The sequence below is a fragment of the Sus scrofa genome, unplaced genomic scaffold, assembly GCF_000003025.6.
Source record: "Sus scrofa isolate TJ Tabasco breed Duroc unplaced genomic scaffold, Sscrofa11.1 Contig1052, whole genome shotgun sequence".
NCBI classification, from domain to species: domain Eukaryota; kingdom Metazoa; phylum Chordata; class Mammalia; order Artiodactyla; family Suidae; genus Sus; species Sus scrofa.
The window spans coordinates 261,507-281,189 of record NW_018084804.1 but is presented as its reverse complement, the minus strand read 5'-3'; the positions used below and the strand labels follow the sequence as shown (position 1 = coordinate 281,189).

Here is a 19,683-nt window from a genome sequence, read left to right as displayed (position 1 = left end):
AAAAAAAGGAAATGAGTAGATGGATAGAGATGCCTACATAGAGGAATAAATAGGAGAATATTTTCAGTGGCTTCTTTGGAGATTTTAAAGTTAAGAAATCATGACATTTGCCTTCAATTCTTTTAATTCCGTTAGAAGAAATGGAAAATGTATAAATTATCAAAACTAACATAAGAAGTTATAGAAAAAGCTGATTCATTATATAGACATTTAAAAAAATCAGGAATTTAAATAAAATTTCTGAGGCAAATTTACTGGTATGTTTTACGAAATCTTAAAGGAAATGATACCCTCTGTGTTGTACAAAATATTCCAGCAAACAGAAATGCTCTCTCAGTTATTTTAGGAGATGAGTATAATACTGATACCAAAACCCAGTGGAGAAAATACAAGAAGGAAAACCTATAGGGCCGATTCTCTAATAAGCACAGAGGGAAAATCATGTGTTAACAACTAGCATACAGACTTCCAGTTTCTGGTTCCATATATAAGTTGCTTGGAAGTCACCATTCCATCTCAACAAGAAGGAAAAAGCTGAACGGACTAAGAAATCAACACTTCTTGAATCTATGAGAGGTGAGGACCCAGGGTGGATGGCTGCCCCCAAGATTGGAGAGTTAGACAGCTGAATAAAGGACGTCCTGACTTTCCTGAGCAGTGGCTCACAAGCAAAAACTATGGGAAGAATCACTGCCAGGTAGAAAAACCTGAACTGTAATTGTGTATCAAGTATCCATGTAGGCAAGTCTGATAGTTAAAGATTCCAGGAACACTGAGTCATGGGTCCGGGGTGAGGGCCCCCCACACTTTTGTGGTTTTGCCCCTAGGAGTTTGACCAGATTCTCACTTAAATATCTAAATATTGGAGGGAAATTCCCTCATGCTTCCAGCAGAGAGGAGAAAAGTGGAACCATTTTGAAATATGCCAGAGCACAAGGCTTGCCTTCTAAAGAATCTATTTAACCAGACCCTAAGCTGCTGGTATTTTGTCAGAGCCTAATGACCTGGAAGAAGGGAAATACTCAATTCCAGCTGGCTCTAGACTTTCACATGAGAAGAGGGAAAACCCCAACTCCAGCATACTCTAGCTGTCTTGTCCCACCTAAGTCTGGGAGGAAAAAAGAAAACTGAGAAACAGCAGTGAAATTCACAACCCAGAGCCATAAAGTCATTAAAAGACTGAGACCTAATCATAGCCTATAGAAAGTTCCCTTCCCCCTGCACCTCACCATCACAGTACTAAAGTCTTGTTTATCCTTTTATCAAGTATACTATGTCAGGCTATCAAGAAGAAATTACAAAGCATATCAAAAGGCAAAAAATAATTTGAAGAGACAGAGCAAGAACAGAACCACTCATGGCAAGGATGTTGGAATTATCAGACCAGGAATTTAAAACAATTATGTTTAGTAAGCTAAGGGGTCTAATGAATAAAGCAGAGAGCAGGTATGAACAGAACAGACTGGCAATATATGCAGAAAAATGAAAATCCTAAAAAAATGCTCAAGATTAAAATTATAGTAACAGAAAGGAAGAATGTCTTTGATGGGTTTATTAGTAGGGTGGACACAGCTAAGGAAAGACTCTGAACTTAAGGATATGGCAATAGAAACCTCCAAAAGTGAAACAGAACAAAGACTGGGAAAAAACACATACCCAAGGATTCTAAGACAAGTACCAAAAACATATGTGTAATGGGAATACCAGAAGGAAAAGAGACAAAGGAACAGAATATTTGAAATAATAATGACTGAGAATTTTCCCAAATTAATATCAGATAGCAAACCACAGATTGAGGAAGTTCAGAGAGCACCAAGCAGGACATATGAAAAAAGAAACAAACAAAAAACTGCATATGACCATATCATTTTCAAACTACAGAAGATCAAATATGAAGAAAATAATCCTGAAAGAAGTCAGAGGGGTAGAAAAAAACCACCTAGCTAATAGAGGAACAAAGGTAAGAATTACATTTGACTTCTATTAGGAAACCATCCAAACAAGAAGAGATTAAAATATTTAAAGTGTGTTGAGAGAAAAAAGCCACAACCTAGAATTCTGTACCCTACAAAATTTCATAGTGAAGGAGAAATAAAAATGTTCTCAAAAGAATTTGGAGGAATTTGTTCCCTATAGACCAATTTCACAAGAAATGTTAAAGGAAGCTCTTTGGTGATGAGGAAAATATAGATCAGAAACTCAAATCTTCATAAGGAAAAGGAAGAATATCAAAGAAAGAATAAGGGAAGGTAAGTAAAAATTTTAGTTTTCCTAGTTTAATTGATCTCATAGATACCAGTTTGTTCAAAATATAATAGTAGCAATCTATTTGATTATGTGCTTATGTACATGTTGTATGTAGGCTTATGTATGTTATATATAATTTAAATGAATGATAGCAAAGATACAAAGATACAATGACTAGGAGGGAGGAAAATAGCTGGGATTTTTAAAAATTACAAGGTATTTACATTACCTATGAAGAAGCACAAATTTACTGGAAAGTGAACTTGGATTAGTTGTAAAGGAGAGGCAGAATATTAACTCAGGTGGTCAGTGTAGGAGCACGGGCTTTGATGCATTCTTTGATATGGCCCTTGATAACATTTGTGGTTTAAGGGCTCCAGGGTGTAACATCCCCAAGGCCTTGTTTACTATAGGGAGTGGACCTACGCCCAGTTGGACATTAATCCCTAATCCCCTGTGACTCAGTTTTCGGGAGGAAAAGGACAAAGAAACTATGAGATTTATAGGACATTTCCACCCCTAGGACCCTGTTGGACAAGGACTGATATGGGTAACTGAGTAAGGCCAATGGGAGAAGACCACATCTCTCTGGACCTCACTTGGTACCCCCCCAACTTTAAGGAATAAAAACCCCTATAGGACAATAGAGAAAGGGGGGCTCTTCTCCCCCCTCCCAGTAACCCTGGGAGCCATCTGCTTTCCTTTAATAAAAGCTTTGCTCGCTTGCTGCCTGTGTGTTCGTGGAGTTCATTCTTCAACCGCAGTGAACAAGAACCCATCAAAGGTATACAACGATGGCATCAAAGGTATACAACAAACATTTCGTGTTTTTTAGGTAACTATTAAAAAAAAGTTAAAGAATTAGAACGAATAAGCTAAGAAAGGAGAAAAAAATGTTTTTTAAGGATCTTCAAAAAAAATAAAAATAGAAATACCACCTGATGCAGCACTGTCACATCTCAATATACGTTACAAATATTTTGATTTATAATAAGAAATATATATTTGGTCTTCAATCCTGCTGCTGGCAAAGAGCTCCTAAAATCCTTAGACTTTTAGGGAAAGACGTATTTTTTATGTTACTGAGGTCAACTTTGGCCTTGGGTCAGAGGTAGGGCTTGATGCCAGGAGATCTAGTCAAGGTATCGAACTCTGCCTTCCATTTCCACGGGCTATTCCTCTTTTCCTACTTTCCCAGACCTGCTGCCCTGGATTGTGAGCACTGCACAGAAACATTGAGTAGAACCAAAGATGCAGTGGAAAATAAAATGGTAACTAGGTTAAAAACAATAGCCTATGAGGAAATTCCTTATGTGGCCCTGAGGTGGACCCTTGAATACCAAAGTGCAACTACCACACCAATACTAAAAAAACATGCTATCTTCTCCTTCCCTTAAAAAAAAATTACTAAGAGATATTTTATTTTTACTGACTGGAAAAGTGGAAAGTGGGAGTAAATAGGACCACTTTAATTGAGCTAAATAATTCTTTGATATGCAACCGTATTCCCTCTTCCTGGGTCTATTCCTGGGATGATTTTACTTCTAAAGTGTTCCTCTGGCTTTGTACCGCTCAGGCATATACCCCCAAGTAAGTTTTTGGGAAGAGGGAATATGGCAGTGGTTAGTCAACCAAACGGAAGATAAATAAAAACATAGATGGAAAATAGCTTCAGTTAAAGGAAATGATAATAGCAAAAAATGGAGAAGGACTGAACCATTTTATTTAATAATGCGAGTCCAAAGGCTGAATTAGACAATAAAGAAAATGAAAAAAAAAAAAAGCCAGTGGAGATGCCGGGGATCGAACCCGGGGCCTCATACATGCGAAGCATGCGCTCTACCACTGAGCTACATCCCCTGGCGAAAGCCAGCTGCGAGGTAGGATCCCTGTCCTTTTAATAGCTCAAAGCTTTTTGCACAATAATTTCTTGGGTTTTGTTTGTTTGTTTCCAAAATTGGAGAGTAGCCGGAGAGTAGCAGTTATTGAGGATTAGAACCGTCACTGAGGATGAATTACACCTCTAAAGCCTCTTTCGGATCATATCCAAGTAAAGTAGACCCCTTCGGTATCGTTGCTGAGAGCAGACCCCAATTTTAGTAATTTCAGGACAATTTTCTCCCATTGGCCAAATCGAACCCCAGGTGGAAACACTGAGAGGTTTTTCAGGACCAAAGGGTCCTGAAAAATGTTCTGCGAGCCAAAACTCATGGAAAAGGCGACCCAATTTTTTTGCAGCAGAGTGGGCTAAATGGCGGAAGGAATCTTTAGAGCTGCGTCTCCAAACTTGATCCTGCTCGGAGAAATGCAAAACAAACCAACACCCCCCTCCCCCCCAATTGTCGAAAAAGATTAAAATGTGAAAATCCTGCCTTGATCTTTGTCTCCAAGAGGCAACGGCTATTCCCACAGAGACCATCTAGCCACCTGACACCAAAGTGGTTTATCTGTGAACTTTGGCTTCATGAAGAATCTTAGCTTTAAGAAGCCCTCGTTGCCTTGTTTCTCCCTTTCTTTTATCCAGTTACCAGCTTCTGGTTCCGCAGTCTATTTTACCCCACGGAAGAATGAAATTTGACAAGACCTCTTAAGCCAGGATCCTGGCAGGTGCAGAGCGATCGGCCACCGCAGCCGGGCTACACCACTACGATCCACAGGAAAGGCTTTTCTGACCCCAGACCCAACTGCAGCATCTCAGGCACATGGTTTTTGTCTCTCACTTCAGAAGTCACACAGCGGAGAATAGAGACTTTTCAAAAGTAAAAATGGCAACACCAAAGACATGATTCATGAAAAACTGATACGTTGGACTTCATTAAAATTAAAAATTACTTCTGTGCAAAAGACACTCTTGAGCCACGGACTGGGAGGAAATATTTGAAAAACATATCTAGTAAAGGGCTGGTATCCAAAATATACAAAGAACTCTTAAAAATTCAACAAGAACATGAAAAACATTATAAAACAGGCAACATCTCTGAACAGACACCTCAATAAGAAGACAAACAGATGGCAGGCAGATAAGCATATGAAATGATGCTCCACATCACACATCATCAGGGAATTGCAAATTAAAGCAACAATGAGATGCTACTACCTACCTATTGTGAGATGCTACTGCACACCAGAATACTGACAACACAAAATGCTAGGGAGGATGTGGAGCCAACAGGGGCTCTCATTCATTGCTGGTGGGAAATCATTATGTGTGGTATTGTAATGGTGGATTCATGCCATCATACCTTTGTCAAAATTCATAGAATGTACAACACCAAGAGGGAAATCTAATGTATGCTACGGACTTTGAATGATAACAATGTCAATGTAGGTCTTTCTTCCTTCTATATATCTTTTTTTTCTTGTCTTGTCTTCTTGCTTTAGGGCTTCCAATATGATATTGAAAAGGAGTGGTAAGAGGGAGCATACTTGCCTTGCTCCTGATTGTAGCTGGAAGCTTTAAGTTTCTCATCAAGTATGACATAACTGGTTTTTTTGCAGATGTTTTAAAATCAAGTTGAAGACATTCCCCTCTATTCTGAATTTGCTGAAATTTTTTTTAAATCATAAATGAGTTGGATTTTATCAAGTGTTTTTTCTGCATCTCTTCATATGGACATGTGATTTTTTTTTTCTTTCTCAGTCTGTTGATGTGATAGTTACATTAATTGATTTTCAGATATTGAACAAGTCTTGCAAACCTGGGGTAAACCCCTTTGGGCATGACATAAAATTCTTTTTAGATATTGTTGGGTTCAATTGGCTTATAATTTGTTGCAGATTTTTTATGAGAGATAGTGGGCTGTAGTTTTCTTGAAATGTCTTTGTTTGCTTTTGGTGTTAGGGTAATGCTGGCCTCTTAGAATGGGTTTTGTAGAAGTATTCCTTCTACTTCTATCTTTTGGAAGAGACTGTAGAGAACTGGTATGATTTCCTCCTTAAGTGTTTGGCTTAATTCCTCCAATGAACCCATGTGGTCCTGGTGCTTTCTATTTTGGAAAGTTATTGTTTATTGTTTATAGACATAAAATTATTCAGATTTTCTATTTCTTCTTGTGTGAGTCAGTGCCATTTCCTCTTTTTCTTTCTATTGTAGTATATTTCAACATATATAAGAGCAAAAAAAGGTATTATAATGAGTTACTCAGCCTTATTAATTACCAACTGATGAGTTCCCTCATAATCGAAATACCATTATACCAATTACTCTAAGAATTTTAATTCTGGGAGTTCTCCTCGTGGTGCAGTGGATTAAGAATCTGATTGCAGTGGCTTGGGTCCTTTTGGAGTTGTGAGTTCAGTCCCTGGTGGGTGCAGTGGATTAAAGGATCAGATGAGGAGTTTCTGTCATTGTTGTGGAGCAGCGGAAATAAATCCAACTAGGAATCATGAGGTTGAGGGTTCTATCCCTGGCCTCGCTCAGTGGGTTAAGGATCTGGTGTTGTTGTGGCTGCGGTGTAGGCCCACAGCTACAGCTCCGATTAGACCCGTAGCCTGGGAACCTCCATATGCCCTGGGTGCGGCCCTAAAAAGACAAAAAGACGAAAGAAAGAAAGAAAGAAAGAAAGAAAGAAAGAAAGAAAGAAAGAAAGAAAGAAAGAAAGAAAGAAAGAAAGAAAGAAAAGAAAGAAAGAAAGAAAGGAAGGAAGGAAGGAAGGAAGGAAGGAAGGAAGGAAGGAAGGAAGGAAGGAAGGAAGGATCAGATGAAGAATTCCCATATGCCACACCCAAGAGTCTAAATCTAAATAAGCCTAACTAAAAATTCTTTTACTCCCCTCCCTCCCTTTTCTTCCCTGAAATATGACCTTCTCTCTTTTCAAATGTGTAGCTGAATTTCCTTTCAGATGTAAATTTTGCCTTGTTCATGGTAATGTCCTTTGATACTATCTGAATCTGTTTTCAAAAATATATTTTATCTTTTTACTGCTATGCATTCTGTTTTCAAAGCATATACATATCTTTTAACAAGCATATTACCAGCCTTTTGAAGTTGATTTTATGAACAGAAAGATCGCTCTCCCTAGTGATCCCCAAAGTAATTTCTTGAAAACTGAGGGATTCAGAGTATTATGGAAATGTGACCACATACCTAGAAAATTTGAATACGGCTTTCTGCATACAGGAAGTAATGGAAGAAATGGCCTCTGGGGCAGAAATATCCAGTGGCTATTTCCTCTCAAGTCTTAACACATACATTTTATGAGTGAATGATTTGGGTAAAACTACCTATATCATTCACTACCTATATCATTTCATCCCTACACCTAGTCTTTAGGTGTAGGGATGAAAAAGGATGGTAGAACGATATTAAATATTAGCACTATATCAGAAAGAATTCAGATAAACTTCTATAGTGGCAATTTACCAGTATCTGAACATAGACTCTCTGGGACTGTAGCCCTTAATAAGTCCCCAAATAAAACTGAAACTCATAGCTCTCACATTATTCATTTTTATGCACACCGTGAGCATTGTGAGTCTGAGGCAGAATAATAACTCAGGTAGTCAGTGTAGGAGCATGGGCTTCCATGCATTCTTTGATATGGCCATTGATTAAGGGCTTGTGGCTTAAGGGCTCCAGGGAGTAACATCCCCACAGGTCTTGTCTACTATAGGGAGTGTACCTATGCCCAGATGGACATTAATCTCTAACCCCCTGTGACTCAGTTTAGGGGAAGAGAAGGGCAAAGACACCATGAGACTTAAGGGACATTGGGCAAGGCCAATGGGAGAAAACCACATCTTTCTGGACCCTATGTTGGTAACCTCCATCTTTAAGGGATAAAATCTGCTATAGGACAATAGAGAGGGGGGGCTTTTCTCCCCTCTCCCAGTTGTCCTGGGAGCTATTTGCTTTCCTGTAATAAAGACTTTGCTTGGCTGCTGCCTGTGGGTTCTCGAAGTTCATTCTTCGGCTATGTGAACAAGAACCCGGACTCTGGTAACATCTTTCCAGCATCAAGTTAAGTTCTATTTGGGGCAAAAGGAGGGATGTAGCCTGGGTGACAGTGTCTCAAATAGCTCTGAGGAACTGCTCTGAAGAGATGGGGGGGAAGGTCAGTATTATACATGATTTCAGTTAAGGGGGTACATGCAGTCAGGCACACATATTGGTAGGAGTTTGCTGCTAGTCAGGAGGAGCAGATGTCACTCTTAATGATTTTAGCGCTTTCCTAGATATGAGAAGATGCAAGAATTTGGGCTCATAATATCTCCTGAAAATATCTAATCATCTGAAGGCTTATTCTGCTAATTTTTCCCAGATCACAAATTGCCTCATTCCTGATCCTTTCAGGGTGTGTTGAAGGTCAGTGACTGTAGAGACTAGTGACTTAATCATTGTAGAGGCAGAGGGCAAGTGCCAATTTTCAGTTGGTACGCCTCACAAGTATGAGTGAAAATGTGTATATAGATTTTGAGCATGAGTTACAGAACTGCTTTAATTTGTGAGCACTTTGCATATCTATTTATTTTCGTTTGTTCAAATGCATTAATTCTTAGAACTCTGCTGTCCGATATGGTAGCCACCAGCACATGTAATTTTTGAGCACCTGAAATATGACCAGTTCACCTATCTTGAGATGTGCTGTAAGTGTAAAATATTCACCAGTATGAAAAAAAGAATGTAAAATGTCTATGTAACATGTGTATATGGATTATTAAAGGAAATGTTAATATATTAGTTTTTTCCCCCTTTATTGGCCACCCCAAGGCATATGGAGTTCCTGGCCAGGGATCAGATCCAAGCCACAGATGCCAATCCACGCTGCAGCTGGGCAACACTAGACCCTCAACCCACTGTACCGGACCAGGGACAGAATCTTGGTACCAACAACATCAGAGACCTCAGATCCTGCTGCACCATAGTGGGAACTCCTAGACAATCTAAATAAAATACATAATTAATTTCATGTTTTCCTTTTTCTTTTTTTTTTTTTTTTTTTTTTTGGACACAGGCACAGCATGGAGAATTTCCTGGGACCAGGGATTGAACCCGTGCCAAGGCCGAGACAATGCCAGATCTTTAACCCCCTGAGCCACCAGGGAACCCGTTTTTCTCTTTTTTTTTTTTCATTGTGACTCTTAGAAAATTTAAAATTATATATGTGGTTGGCATTTGTGGCCCATATTATATTGGGCAGTCCTTCCCAATTTTCTGTGCTCTTACTTACATCAGAAATATACATGACCCCACTTGAAATCCAGGTTTCTTCTGTCACAATGTACAGAATGTACAATGATTTACCAGGGACAGTAGACATGATCCTAGCTGTGCTTTACACCAAGACAGAGACAAATTAAAACGAGTCCTGTTCCTCAACCCCACACATTTCTCTCCCTCATTGAGACCTGTCAGTTTTCTGTTTCTTATTCTTACATTCTAGCAGTCTGATGAGTCTTTTGGACTAATCAAAAGATAAGTTCTTCCAGATAAATGGGACCCTTCCAAATTCAAAATTTATTTCATGGGATTTCCGTAAACATGAACAAAGTCTCGTATGGCCAGAGGAGGGCAAAAAGGAGATAGCAATAACCCTGGGTTTCTATGTATTTCCTGGTATTTCCAAGGAGGTTCAGGGAAGGTAATGCTATCTGGAGTCCAAGATCACTCTAGATTAATACACATGTTTCCAAAACACCATTAGTGAGTTCCCAATCTCCAAATCACAGTAAACTGTTTTATGTTCTCACCCATCTCTTCCCTAATATACCCCACCTCCCACCCACCGATTCCTTCAAACCTAGGGGTCACTGCAGTAGGTACTAAACAATTTGTGGGCTCAGGGAGTAAAACCTCTATTTCGCCCGAACAGGGACTTGAACCCTGGACCCTCAGATTAAAAGTCTGATGCTCTACCAACTGAGCTATCCGGGCTCTTAAGGTACAGTTTCTCTCATAATTTGGAAAAGCCAAATTCACTAGGTTGTTTTTTAACTTGAGTTCTCAAAGTATTAAAAATCAGTTGCTTGAACACTTACCTCACATATTCAAGCCAAAAGCAGCTAGCAGATTCCACTTCTGTGCTCACTAACCTGCCGCCACCACAACCAAGCATCAGATTTGAAACAATTCGACTTCCCTCAAAAATCCAGCCACAGGGGTACAGTCCGAAGAGCTCGGCTATGTAAAGAGCACCACGATGCTCTCAAAAGCCAACAGTTTGGTAAAAATGAGTGGGATCTTCTTGTGGGATAGAAGTTTTCTGCTCACTTCTCTAAAACACACAATTCTCAATATTTTCTTGTACAGAGAAGAGAGGTGGAACTTGGACACATCTTTCCTACTCATCTACCCGAACCTTGTGTTTAAAGATCCATAGTCAAGCCGTCTTTTCTCTACTTTGCTAACAACCCCTACTTCCCCCCATCCCTCTTCCCATTCACACACTGCTTCGCCTTTCCGCTCGGGTCCACTTTGCCACTTCCTGCACATGATCTCCCAATAACACTCCACTCCACCCAAGTTCCGGATTTTTGACACTCCAAGTCAGGGTTTCCCAAACCTGCCAGATCTTGAATCTGTGGAGCTTTCTCATAGTATAAATTGCTGTCCAGAACCCGCTTAAAATACGCTTCCGGATTTCATCCAAAATTCACATCTGGGTTACCTATCCCACAAATTAGGCAGAAAGCATTTTTTGCATTTGTGCCTGAGGGGTGAGATGCTCTCTATGCCTGCAAAGTGCCAGTTCCTTTCACAGATGGTGGCCCAGCCCACACATTTTCCTGGCTCTCTCATTACGGAGACATTTCCATCCGAAAAAGGTAGTATATTTTTTTCCTCCTCCCTCTTCCTTCCGTCTCTCAAAATAGAACTTCCATAAGGAAAGTAGTTTCTGGGTCCCAGTCGTGTTGCTGTCCTAGGGTTGCTAGACACCCTGTCACTCTGCATTCTTGGCAGGTTTTCTGAACTTCTCTTCCCTTCTGGAAGAACCTAAATCCCCCTCTACCTGTCCCACTCGCATCCCTGCAGTATGTAACTTTTCTTCTTTGTATCCTTCTGCATTACCTCTGTGGTCTTTTAGGTCGCTTTAGGGGCAGAGGAGGAGATGTTGGGAGAAAGGAGGAATGTGAAGACTCAAGAAAAGACCCTGATTCTTTCCCTGGTGATGGAATGAAAATGCCTTTCCCAGAGCTAGCTGACAGGCCTTGGAGCCATCTGAGAGAAGTAAGAAGACAACCCAAGCAGAAATAACAAACCGCAGGGTCCAAAATTAATCTGCTTTCCAGAAATACATACCAATGACTCCGAATTCTCCAGTTCTAATGGAACTTTTTCAGTCCTTGTTCTACTCTCATTCCAGGGGCCTTCTCTTCCACAGTCATGTGACAATCCAGGTCTCTAGATGGAAGCTCTCTGCCAAATCATAGATTCAGGTATGACCTTGCTTACTAGCCATCTTCATCACCATGAAGTGGTTCAAACAGTGCCAGAACCAGTGGTTGTTTGTGGCAGACACTTGTCCTTTTTCCTTTAGTAGCTAAGGGTTTTCTGTCTTCTATTTGCATCTGGACCTAAATCTCCAAAGGCAACTTTTTGAGTCCTGTTCTTCGTACCCACCTCTCTGAATTTTTTGCTCATCTCTGACAGTCAAGTGCAGTGGAGTTACAGTCCCCTGCTGTGATGATGTGGGAAATCATCAAATCACATGGAGATGACCAGAGGAGCCACTCTGACCATGTGAGAGCCAAAAGTGGAACTTAGAAGTCCCAGGTATTAGCTATTTCCTTTCCCTGGGAAAAATGCCTAGAATTTGGGTCCCTCGGGGGCTACAGTGTCCAAAGTCCCAGTGCTCTTCAGAGACTTTCTTTCATGGTTCTGCCCACTGCTTTAACTTATTTCAGGTTGTATGGAGACTCCATGTTTAATCCAGTGAGTATGAAGAGTAAGAGAGAAAAGACACATCAGTGTTCCTGGTACAGAAAACACCAAATGTAAGTCTTTGTTCTCTGCCAGGAGCTGCTAGGAGTCAATGGAAGGAAAAGAAAGAGGACAGCAGCTAATTCACTCAAACAGTAATTTAAAAGCAGTCTGCCCTTGTCATCTGCCCTGAAGTAGACACTGCTTTGTAAATGCATTTCCCAACTGGGAGAGTCCAAAAACAACCCCCTTGGATGTCAGTGCTTTAGGTGATCATAGCACCTGCTGGGGAAACAGGGCATCCTAAGTGCCAGAGTCTGTGGAGTTCTGTCTTTTTCACTTTCCTCTGTGAGTTGCTAATCCTAACCCTCTTGGCCCTCCTAGCCTTTGAGAGGCTAAATGGAAACCTTTTTTCTACACACAAACATGCTTTGCTCCCTCTTGTGAAATTCAACTTTTACAGTTATTCTAATCTCTTTAATACACAAACTAGCATCCAAAAGGAGATGAAAATGGAACTGATTCTGATATATCCACCCAATGTAGAATCATGTTTAGAACAAAGCTGTTCTAATTATTATTGTCTCCTTGTATATGCAGATAATGTTTATCTTAGGAGATACAATAAAAGTATGCATCTATCTGTTCTTACCCTTCTGTCTTCATCTTCCCACACCCTACACACTACCCCTTTGGTTTTGTCTCAGAAATCTTTGGTATGGTGTTAAATCATGTATTTCACATCATGACTGTATTTAAAACTCTAAAAGCAAAAAACTGGAAATCAGTGGGCAAATATAGGAAATTAGAAGTGAAGAGACTTGAATTCGTTACTTGACAGTATCCTTATGGTTTTATTTCAGCCAGGAGTGTATGTACGGATTGGATGTTTTCTACCATACAGCCTGTGAAAATCTCCAATGAGACCCAATTTATCATCTGACAGAAGAAGGGTTCTGCCAAAATATGGCATCTAACAAAAAAAGAAAAAAATTTTTTAATGCTTTATGCCTAATTTCTACCCAAATCAAACTATTCCTTCCAGCTAACAGCTTCCAGCCCTGAAGCTTCCAATTATGTTTCCAAGTTTGCATTGACAGTCTCTGCATTCCTTAGTGCTGCTGTTCGAGTTGTTCAATGTTCTGCTAATCACCCACTCAAAAAGATTTGAAATCTAGCTCCCTCCATCTCAACTGCTTGTGACCAGTAATTGACCCACTGGATGGACCAGTGGAGGGAAAGAATGAGGGGGGATGAGAAGGTAAGGGCAGGGAGTCAGGTGAAAGATTTCTCTCGTCTGTTAGATCTGACTTCTCAGATAATTAAAAGAACTAAGATAATAGGGTCTTTTATTTTTCCCTTTAGTCTGTCCTTTTTCTGCCCTACCCTTCCATAACATATCCAATAAAACCCGATTTGAATGTGCTGGTTGTGGTAGCAGCTGGCTTTTTGCTTCTGAAGTGAGAGAGTCTGATGAGATGTTTTTTTACTTTCTCTTTCCCCCTCTTCCCTCCTTCTTGTCTTTATTTTGCCAGTGTTTCGCCCTGGAAAGTAGTAAGCATGAGGGAGTAAAAATGGGAAAACTATGAAAAGCAATCCGCTGCACTGAGAAGTGGTTGGTAAAAGATAAACTGGAGGTGCCAGGGATTGAACCAGGGACCTCGTACATGCGAAGCACGCGCTCTACCACTGAGCTACACCCCCTGATTGAGATCTTTCTGGATCTTTCCTGGGATATTATTTCTCCCCCCAACCCCCTCCCCAGCCCAAGAGTTGGCTGGAGAAAGTTCTACTGGGATTTAATTTCAGTATTTCTGAGGTTGCTAAACTGTATACTATCTAGTGGTTCCCCTAGGAGAAGAGAAACTAGACTGTGGTCTGAAAAGCACTGTTTCTGATACTAAGACCTCCCTCTTAGCCTACTCCAATTTCCACTCACCAGCAGATTGGAAGAAAGTTACTTGCCTCTACCAGCACAGTCTCACGAAAATCACGTCTCCAACAAACATCGCAGTAGTAAAGATTCAGATTGACTATTTCTCAGTGCAGAAGCAGCCGCTGGCTTTAGTTGAACTGGCGAATTGAAGTTTACACCCTAACGGGTAGAAGGCAGAGTCAGCATCCAATTTCCAGCAGACTCTCATTGCGGGTTCCCACGTAACACGTTCAGAGATGGTCCTTAATTCTGCTTCCACATTCCATCCATCTCTACTCTTCGCTTGAGGATTAGGTGCACAAAGAGTTTTTTAAACAACTTCGACTCTCCATCATCTTTAAATGAAGTAGTTATTTGTATGTTTGTTTGTTTTCTTTTCTTCTTTTCAGACTGGAGAAATAAACAGCGGCAGGAGTAGACAGCAAAGTTGGGGGGACAGAGCAAAGCCGACAAACTGTCTTCCTTCTGAGAACCCACAGACCCAATGAGAAAGCCTGCTGCAGACACGGATATTTGAAACACTAAGATCAAATAGGCCAGGAAACCTTCAAGTGGCGCCACTGGTGAATTGGAAAATGAGAGGAGTCTTGGATACTTCCAAGCAAACAGAACTGGATTGTCTGGGAAAGAGCAGAGGTAATGGACGTTTGTTCACTCGAATGCTTTCAGCTTAGCGTGTACTGAGAGTAAATTTACATACTGACTTTTAAAACTAAGGCCACATTTCTATCCAAGAGCCTCTGTGTAATATGGACAAATGCATTAAGGACAGATTTTCATTTTAAACCTCAAAGACTTAAGTATTCACTGGCGGAGACAAAGAAGGTTGGAGGCATGCAACTCTGACTCTCCTCCTCTCTTTCCTCCGGGAGATTTACTCTGGACAGTGAGTGCCAAGGGATATTTGTAGTTAGGTGACAAGCTACAGGAAGAATTCGTTCATGTAAATTGTGGACTTTTCAAACTCTGAGGATGTGGGACTTCCAGACAATTAGTCTAGGACTCTCCCAACTGCTCCTCTACCTTCATTGGACTAAAAATTTTTTCAACTTTTGTGTTTGGAAAGCACTGCTACACTCCATGATAGACCCTATACTTGAGTACATCTGTTATAACTGAGATTGCTCTGTTTCCTAGGTATCATAGGATCAAATGATTGGTAGGACAAAGTTAGTTAACTGTACTTAACTTCACTATTTCGGAAAATCCAAGACTGATTCTTTTTTTTTTTAATGATTTATATTTTTTCCATTATAGCTGGTTTACAGTGTTCTGTCAATTTTCTACTGTACAGCAAAGCGACAGAGTCACACACATATATACATTATTTTTCTCACGTTATCCTCCAACATGCTCCATCATAAGTGACTAGATATAGTTCCCAGTGTTATACAGCAGGACCAAGACTGATTCATGTTTACACCTATGCCACAAGGACATCTGAATGTGAGGCCAGAAAGGATTTCTGCTATTAAGATCTTTCTACTCCAGTCAGTCCACTACAAGGTATGCTCACAAACAGACTATCAGAGCATCAGTTCTAACCTTCCATCAGGAAGACTCCCAGGTTGGAATATTCACTTGTCTCCAATTCTCTCTCTCTCTTTTTTTTTTTTTTTTTTGACTTCTCTACATATGTGTGCATATACATGAGCCTATGCACATGAGCAATTTTCATGAGAATGTTTCCTAAATTTCATTTTATTTCATTTCCATGGTTCCTAGATTTCATGTCTTTATTCTGTCAACCCACATCGTAGGCTTACAGTGAGTTCCCTATAATTGGGGATGGGGGAACAGAAAAAAACGGAAACAAAAACAAAAAACAGACCTAGTTTATAAGTGGTTCTGCTCATATCCTGGGATGACACATTTGTGAGAAGCCTCCCCAGTACCTGATGGGCAGTGATGAAGGCAAATCTTCCTGGTGAGCATTACCTCAAGTAGGGCACCTGACTGCTTGTTTTGCTTAGAAGGACAGATGTAGGATAAGGATCTACACTAATTTATGAGTAATAGTTAATAGATTGGCTGAATGATTAGGGGCTTGGAAGGAAAATATTGAAAAAATGGTGACAGAGAGGTCTGGAAAAGAGGCAGGTAGGTAGATTTTACTAAATATGCAAGGTCTAAAAATACTTTTTTCCATGTAAATGCCCTCCAAAGAGCAACCTCCTCAGATGGGGATCTTAATAGGCATTTTGACACAATGACCCATTCTGTTGATGTCTGGAAGCTTCTGCTTAGCCTTTACTGTCCTTGTCCAATAGGCTTATGAACGAAGCAGCCATGGTGACAGAAATGAAGGTCATGTGTGGCATCAATCACATGGACTTCTATGCACTAGAATAGATCTAGATTAAACCACTGCAAAGTGACTAAACTACCAACATCATAGACAAAACTTGGGCCCTCACATGCTCTTGTTCCATGGAGGGAGCCAGATACCACCCTGGTGTCATGTTTATTACATTTGATAACTTCTGTACTAGAAGGTTACTTCATATTCTTACCAGAATAAACACTTATTCTGGGTATAGGTTTGTCTTCATCTCCCACAATGCTTCTGCCAAAACCACCATTCCTGAATTTACTGAAGGTCTTATCAGTAGCACTCCACAGCATTGTTTCTGAGTCAATAAGCCAGTTTATAACAATTGAGGTCAATGGGCTAACGTTCTGAAAATTTCTGGTCTTACCATACTCCCTCACCCCGAAGCGGCTGGTCTGATACAATGGTGGAATAACTTTTTGAATACTTGGTAATGGTATGAGCTGAGACACAATAATCTGGGGGACAGGCCAAGGTACATGCCCTGATTCAATGACCAATATATGCTCTCTTTCATCAGGGTTCACGAATGCAGGAATTGGAAAGAGGAAGTAGGAATGGTTCCTTTCACTATTAGGGCTAATGGACACAGTCATACATTGCTTCCTGTCTACACCTTAACTTTAACTTTGACTTCAGAATCTCTTTAGATGTTTTTTTCAGAATTTTCTTTGTGATTGGAAGTTATGCAGAAGAGGCATGATTTCATTTAAAGAGTTAAGAACAGTTGTGGAGGGGATGCCCAGGAGAACTTGAGAGCATAAAATCTCTAATTTTTCTATGGCAGTGCTCTGAAGAATTCACTTCAGGAACTAGATGGAGGAGGGTATGGTCAGCTTACTTGTGCAAATGAGCTGAGGGATGAGAATTGCTTATGACAAAATCTGACCATTTTTCACACCTTAGTAAGCATGGCTAACACTATTTTGTCTACACCAGAACATGTGTGGATTCACTAAATCCCCCCCTCCCATGCCACTCCACTTCTTTAAATCTTGGAAACACTGAGCTGCTGGGAAAAATAATTAATTCTGTCCTGTAGAGTATACCAGTTTACTTGCTTCAAAAGAGTGAAGATCCATTGTCCACTATTTTTTGGTGACTGTACAAGATAATTTCTGGTTGGAGGTAGAAGAGAAGAGAAGCAACAACTGCACAGGTATGTTTCTCTCTGGCCTGAGGTTATTTAATTAATCCAGGAACAGTTGCAAGAATAATGCCTTCTAAGAGAGAATTGACTGAAAATGCCTCCCTGCCCCCACCGTTCTGTTTCGGTTCTTTTTCCTTCCTGCTTTTCAATAATACTCTCAATGGAAGTGATTGCTCAAGCTTGATGATGTGAACCTACCATGTTTTTTGTTTGCTGTTCAGGAAATTCTGAATGAGCCAGATCTTTATTTCTTGTTTCCTTCAATCAAATGTTCATTGGGAAGAAAGATATCACCAATGATGATGAGGGCTTTGGAGGAGAAAAGGGTCAGAAGCAAATGGGTATGAAGTTAACTTTGTTATGAGGAAGAAAAAGCAAGCAAAGAAATATAAATAGAAAAGTAGGAAACATTTGTGCAGACAAAGTTTAAGAGAGTGAAAGAGAAGGGCAGGAATAAAGGTGCGAGAAATTTAATCCGTTGTTCATTTCATGCATTCTACCTCTGAACAACGCTCTCTCATAATCCAAGAAATTTGGGGAAATACTTCTTCCTGCTGATTTCCATTATTTGCTACTGGTTTTCCAAGAATAAGTCTAGAAATGGAAAGTCAGGGTTTACAAATGTTAGAGAATCTTGTAATTACTTTCACCCCCAAATGCATGATCAGAGGGCTCGACTCATTTTAATAGTAAGTAGATATAATGGGGGTGCTGGTCAACTTGCTTTGTGTAGAGTATGCGGAGAGGGCAGCATACTAGTACAGGATGGACAAAACTTTACCCGACTTAGGTTTTCATCTGCACTCTTTAACATAAAGGCAGCTTACCAAGAGAAAAACAGAACTTGTTAATGTGCACAATAGATGTTAAACTAGAGAAACCTAAACAAAATGTAACTCAAAGTGGCTGCTTAGAATGGCAGCTTATGTAGTATATTCAAAAAAGAACAATACATTTGTAGATAAATGTCAGGATAGAGGAAAGCAGTTTTCCTCTTCCAAGGGCAGCAAACTGTGGAAAATTAAATTTATGGGAGGAAACTAATGGAGTAAGATGTGTTTGCAGATTCTGCTGGTGCCTCTCTGGGCTGATAAGAGTCTGTCTCCAGTAAAAGGAGAATTTATACCAGCCTTTGAGCAGATTTGGGAGGGTAGAGAGAGCTTTTTGTGTGTGTGCCTGCTGCATCTTAACTGCCTCCAGATCAAAATAATTTTTAAGTCAAGGAGGTATAACATATGGGTGACATATTATGGTTTTAAACATAGTCATATGCAGAGGGACCATGCTGCAGCGCGTCACATTTTAGAGCTAATTTGTCAACTCTGACTCAAAAGTGCATGAAGAGCTGAGAAATTATGAGTATGTCTTTGTTTCTATATCTTTTATTTTATTTTGCTTTTTAGGGCCCCACTTGCAGCATATGGAAATTCCCAGGCGAGGGGGCCAGTCAGAGATGTAGCTGCCAGCCTATGCCAGCCACAGCAATACCAGATCCCAGCCGTGTCTGCAACCTACACCACAGCTCATGGCAATGCTGGATCCTTAACCTACTAAGTGAGGCTAGGGATCGAAACCACAAACTAGTGGAGTTCATACAGCTGAGCCACAACAGGAACTCCTATTTCTATATCTTGTTATATTTAAATCCTTTTAACTGTCTGCTTTTTAAATTTACAATTTGACATTATGAATTTCAAAGCTATTTAAAATTACATTACTTACATTAGTTACTGGATGCCTAACTAGATTTATTTGACTTTTTTTCCCCAAAAATAAATGAGGTACTAGCTCAACATGAAGAGGATAGAAGTGATTCCAAAAAATGAAGACCAAAATTGGTCTTACCAGTTTTAGGTGGTAGTGTGATCATTCATAAATTAAGCTTTCATTGATGGGGAGGGGCTAAGGCATAATGGGTTATTTGCAGTAATGTGCCGACTACTCAAGCTAAAAATCCAGGACAAAAAAACTTCCTGAACTGATTCTTTATGCTGGTTTGAAGTATGTGAAAGATGAGGTGGGGGTGCTGTGCAGTATCTTTCAAGAAGATGGTCTCTCAGGTGATTCCCAGAGTGGTTAGTTAGTTTTCCAGAGTGGTTAGTTTTTGGTTTGTAGTATAATAAGACTTTAGCCAACCTAGCAGTGATTGGTCAGAGTGG

General features: G+C 40.1%; 3 non-coding genes across 3 annotated transcripts; all 3 read right to left on the bottom strand.

The window, feature by feature from the left end:
- Nucleotides 1–4,035: 4,035 nt before the first annotated feature.
- Nucleotides 4,036–4,107, bottom strand: TRNAA-CGC. The gene has a single exon. It is a non-coding gene; the product is annotated as a tRNA-Ala (tRNA).
- Nucleotides 4,108–10,047: 5,940 nt separating this feature from the next.
- On the bottom strand, nt 10,048–10,120 carry TRNAK-UUU. The gene has a single exon. It is a non-coding gene; the product is annotated as a tRNA-Lys (tRNA).
- A 3,618-nt stretch (nt 10,121–13,738) lies between these two features.
- On the bottom strand, nt 13,739–13,810 carry TRNAA-CGC. The gene has a single exon. It is a non-coding gene; the product is annotated as a tRNA-Ala (tRNA).
- Between the last annotated feature and the right edge of the window lie 5,873 nt (nt 13,811–19,683).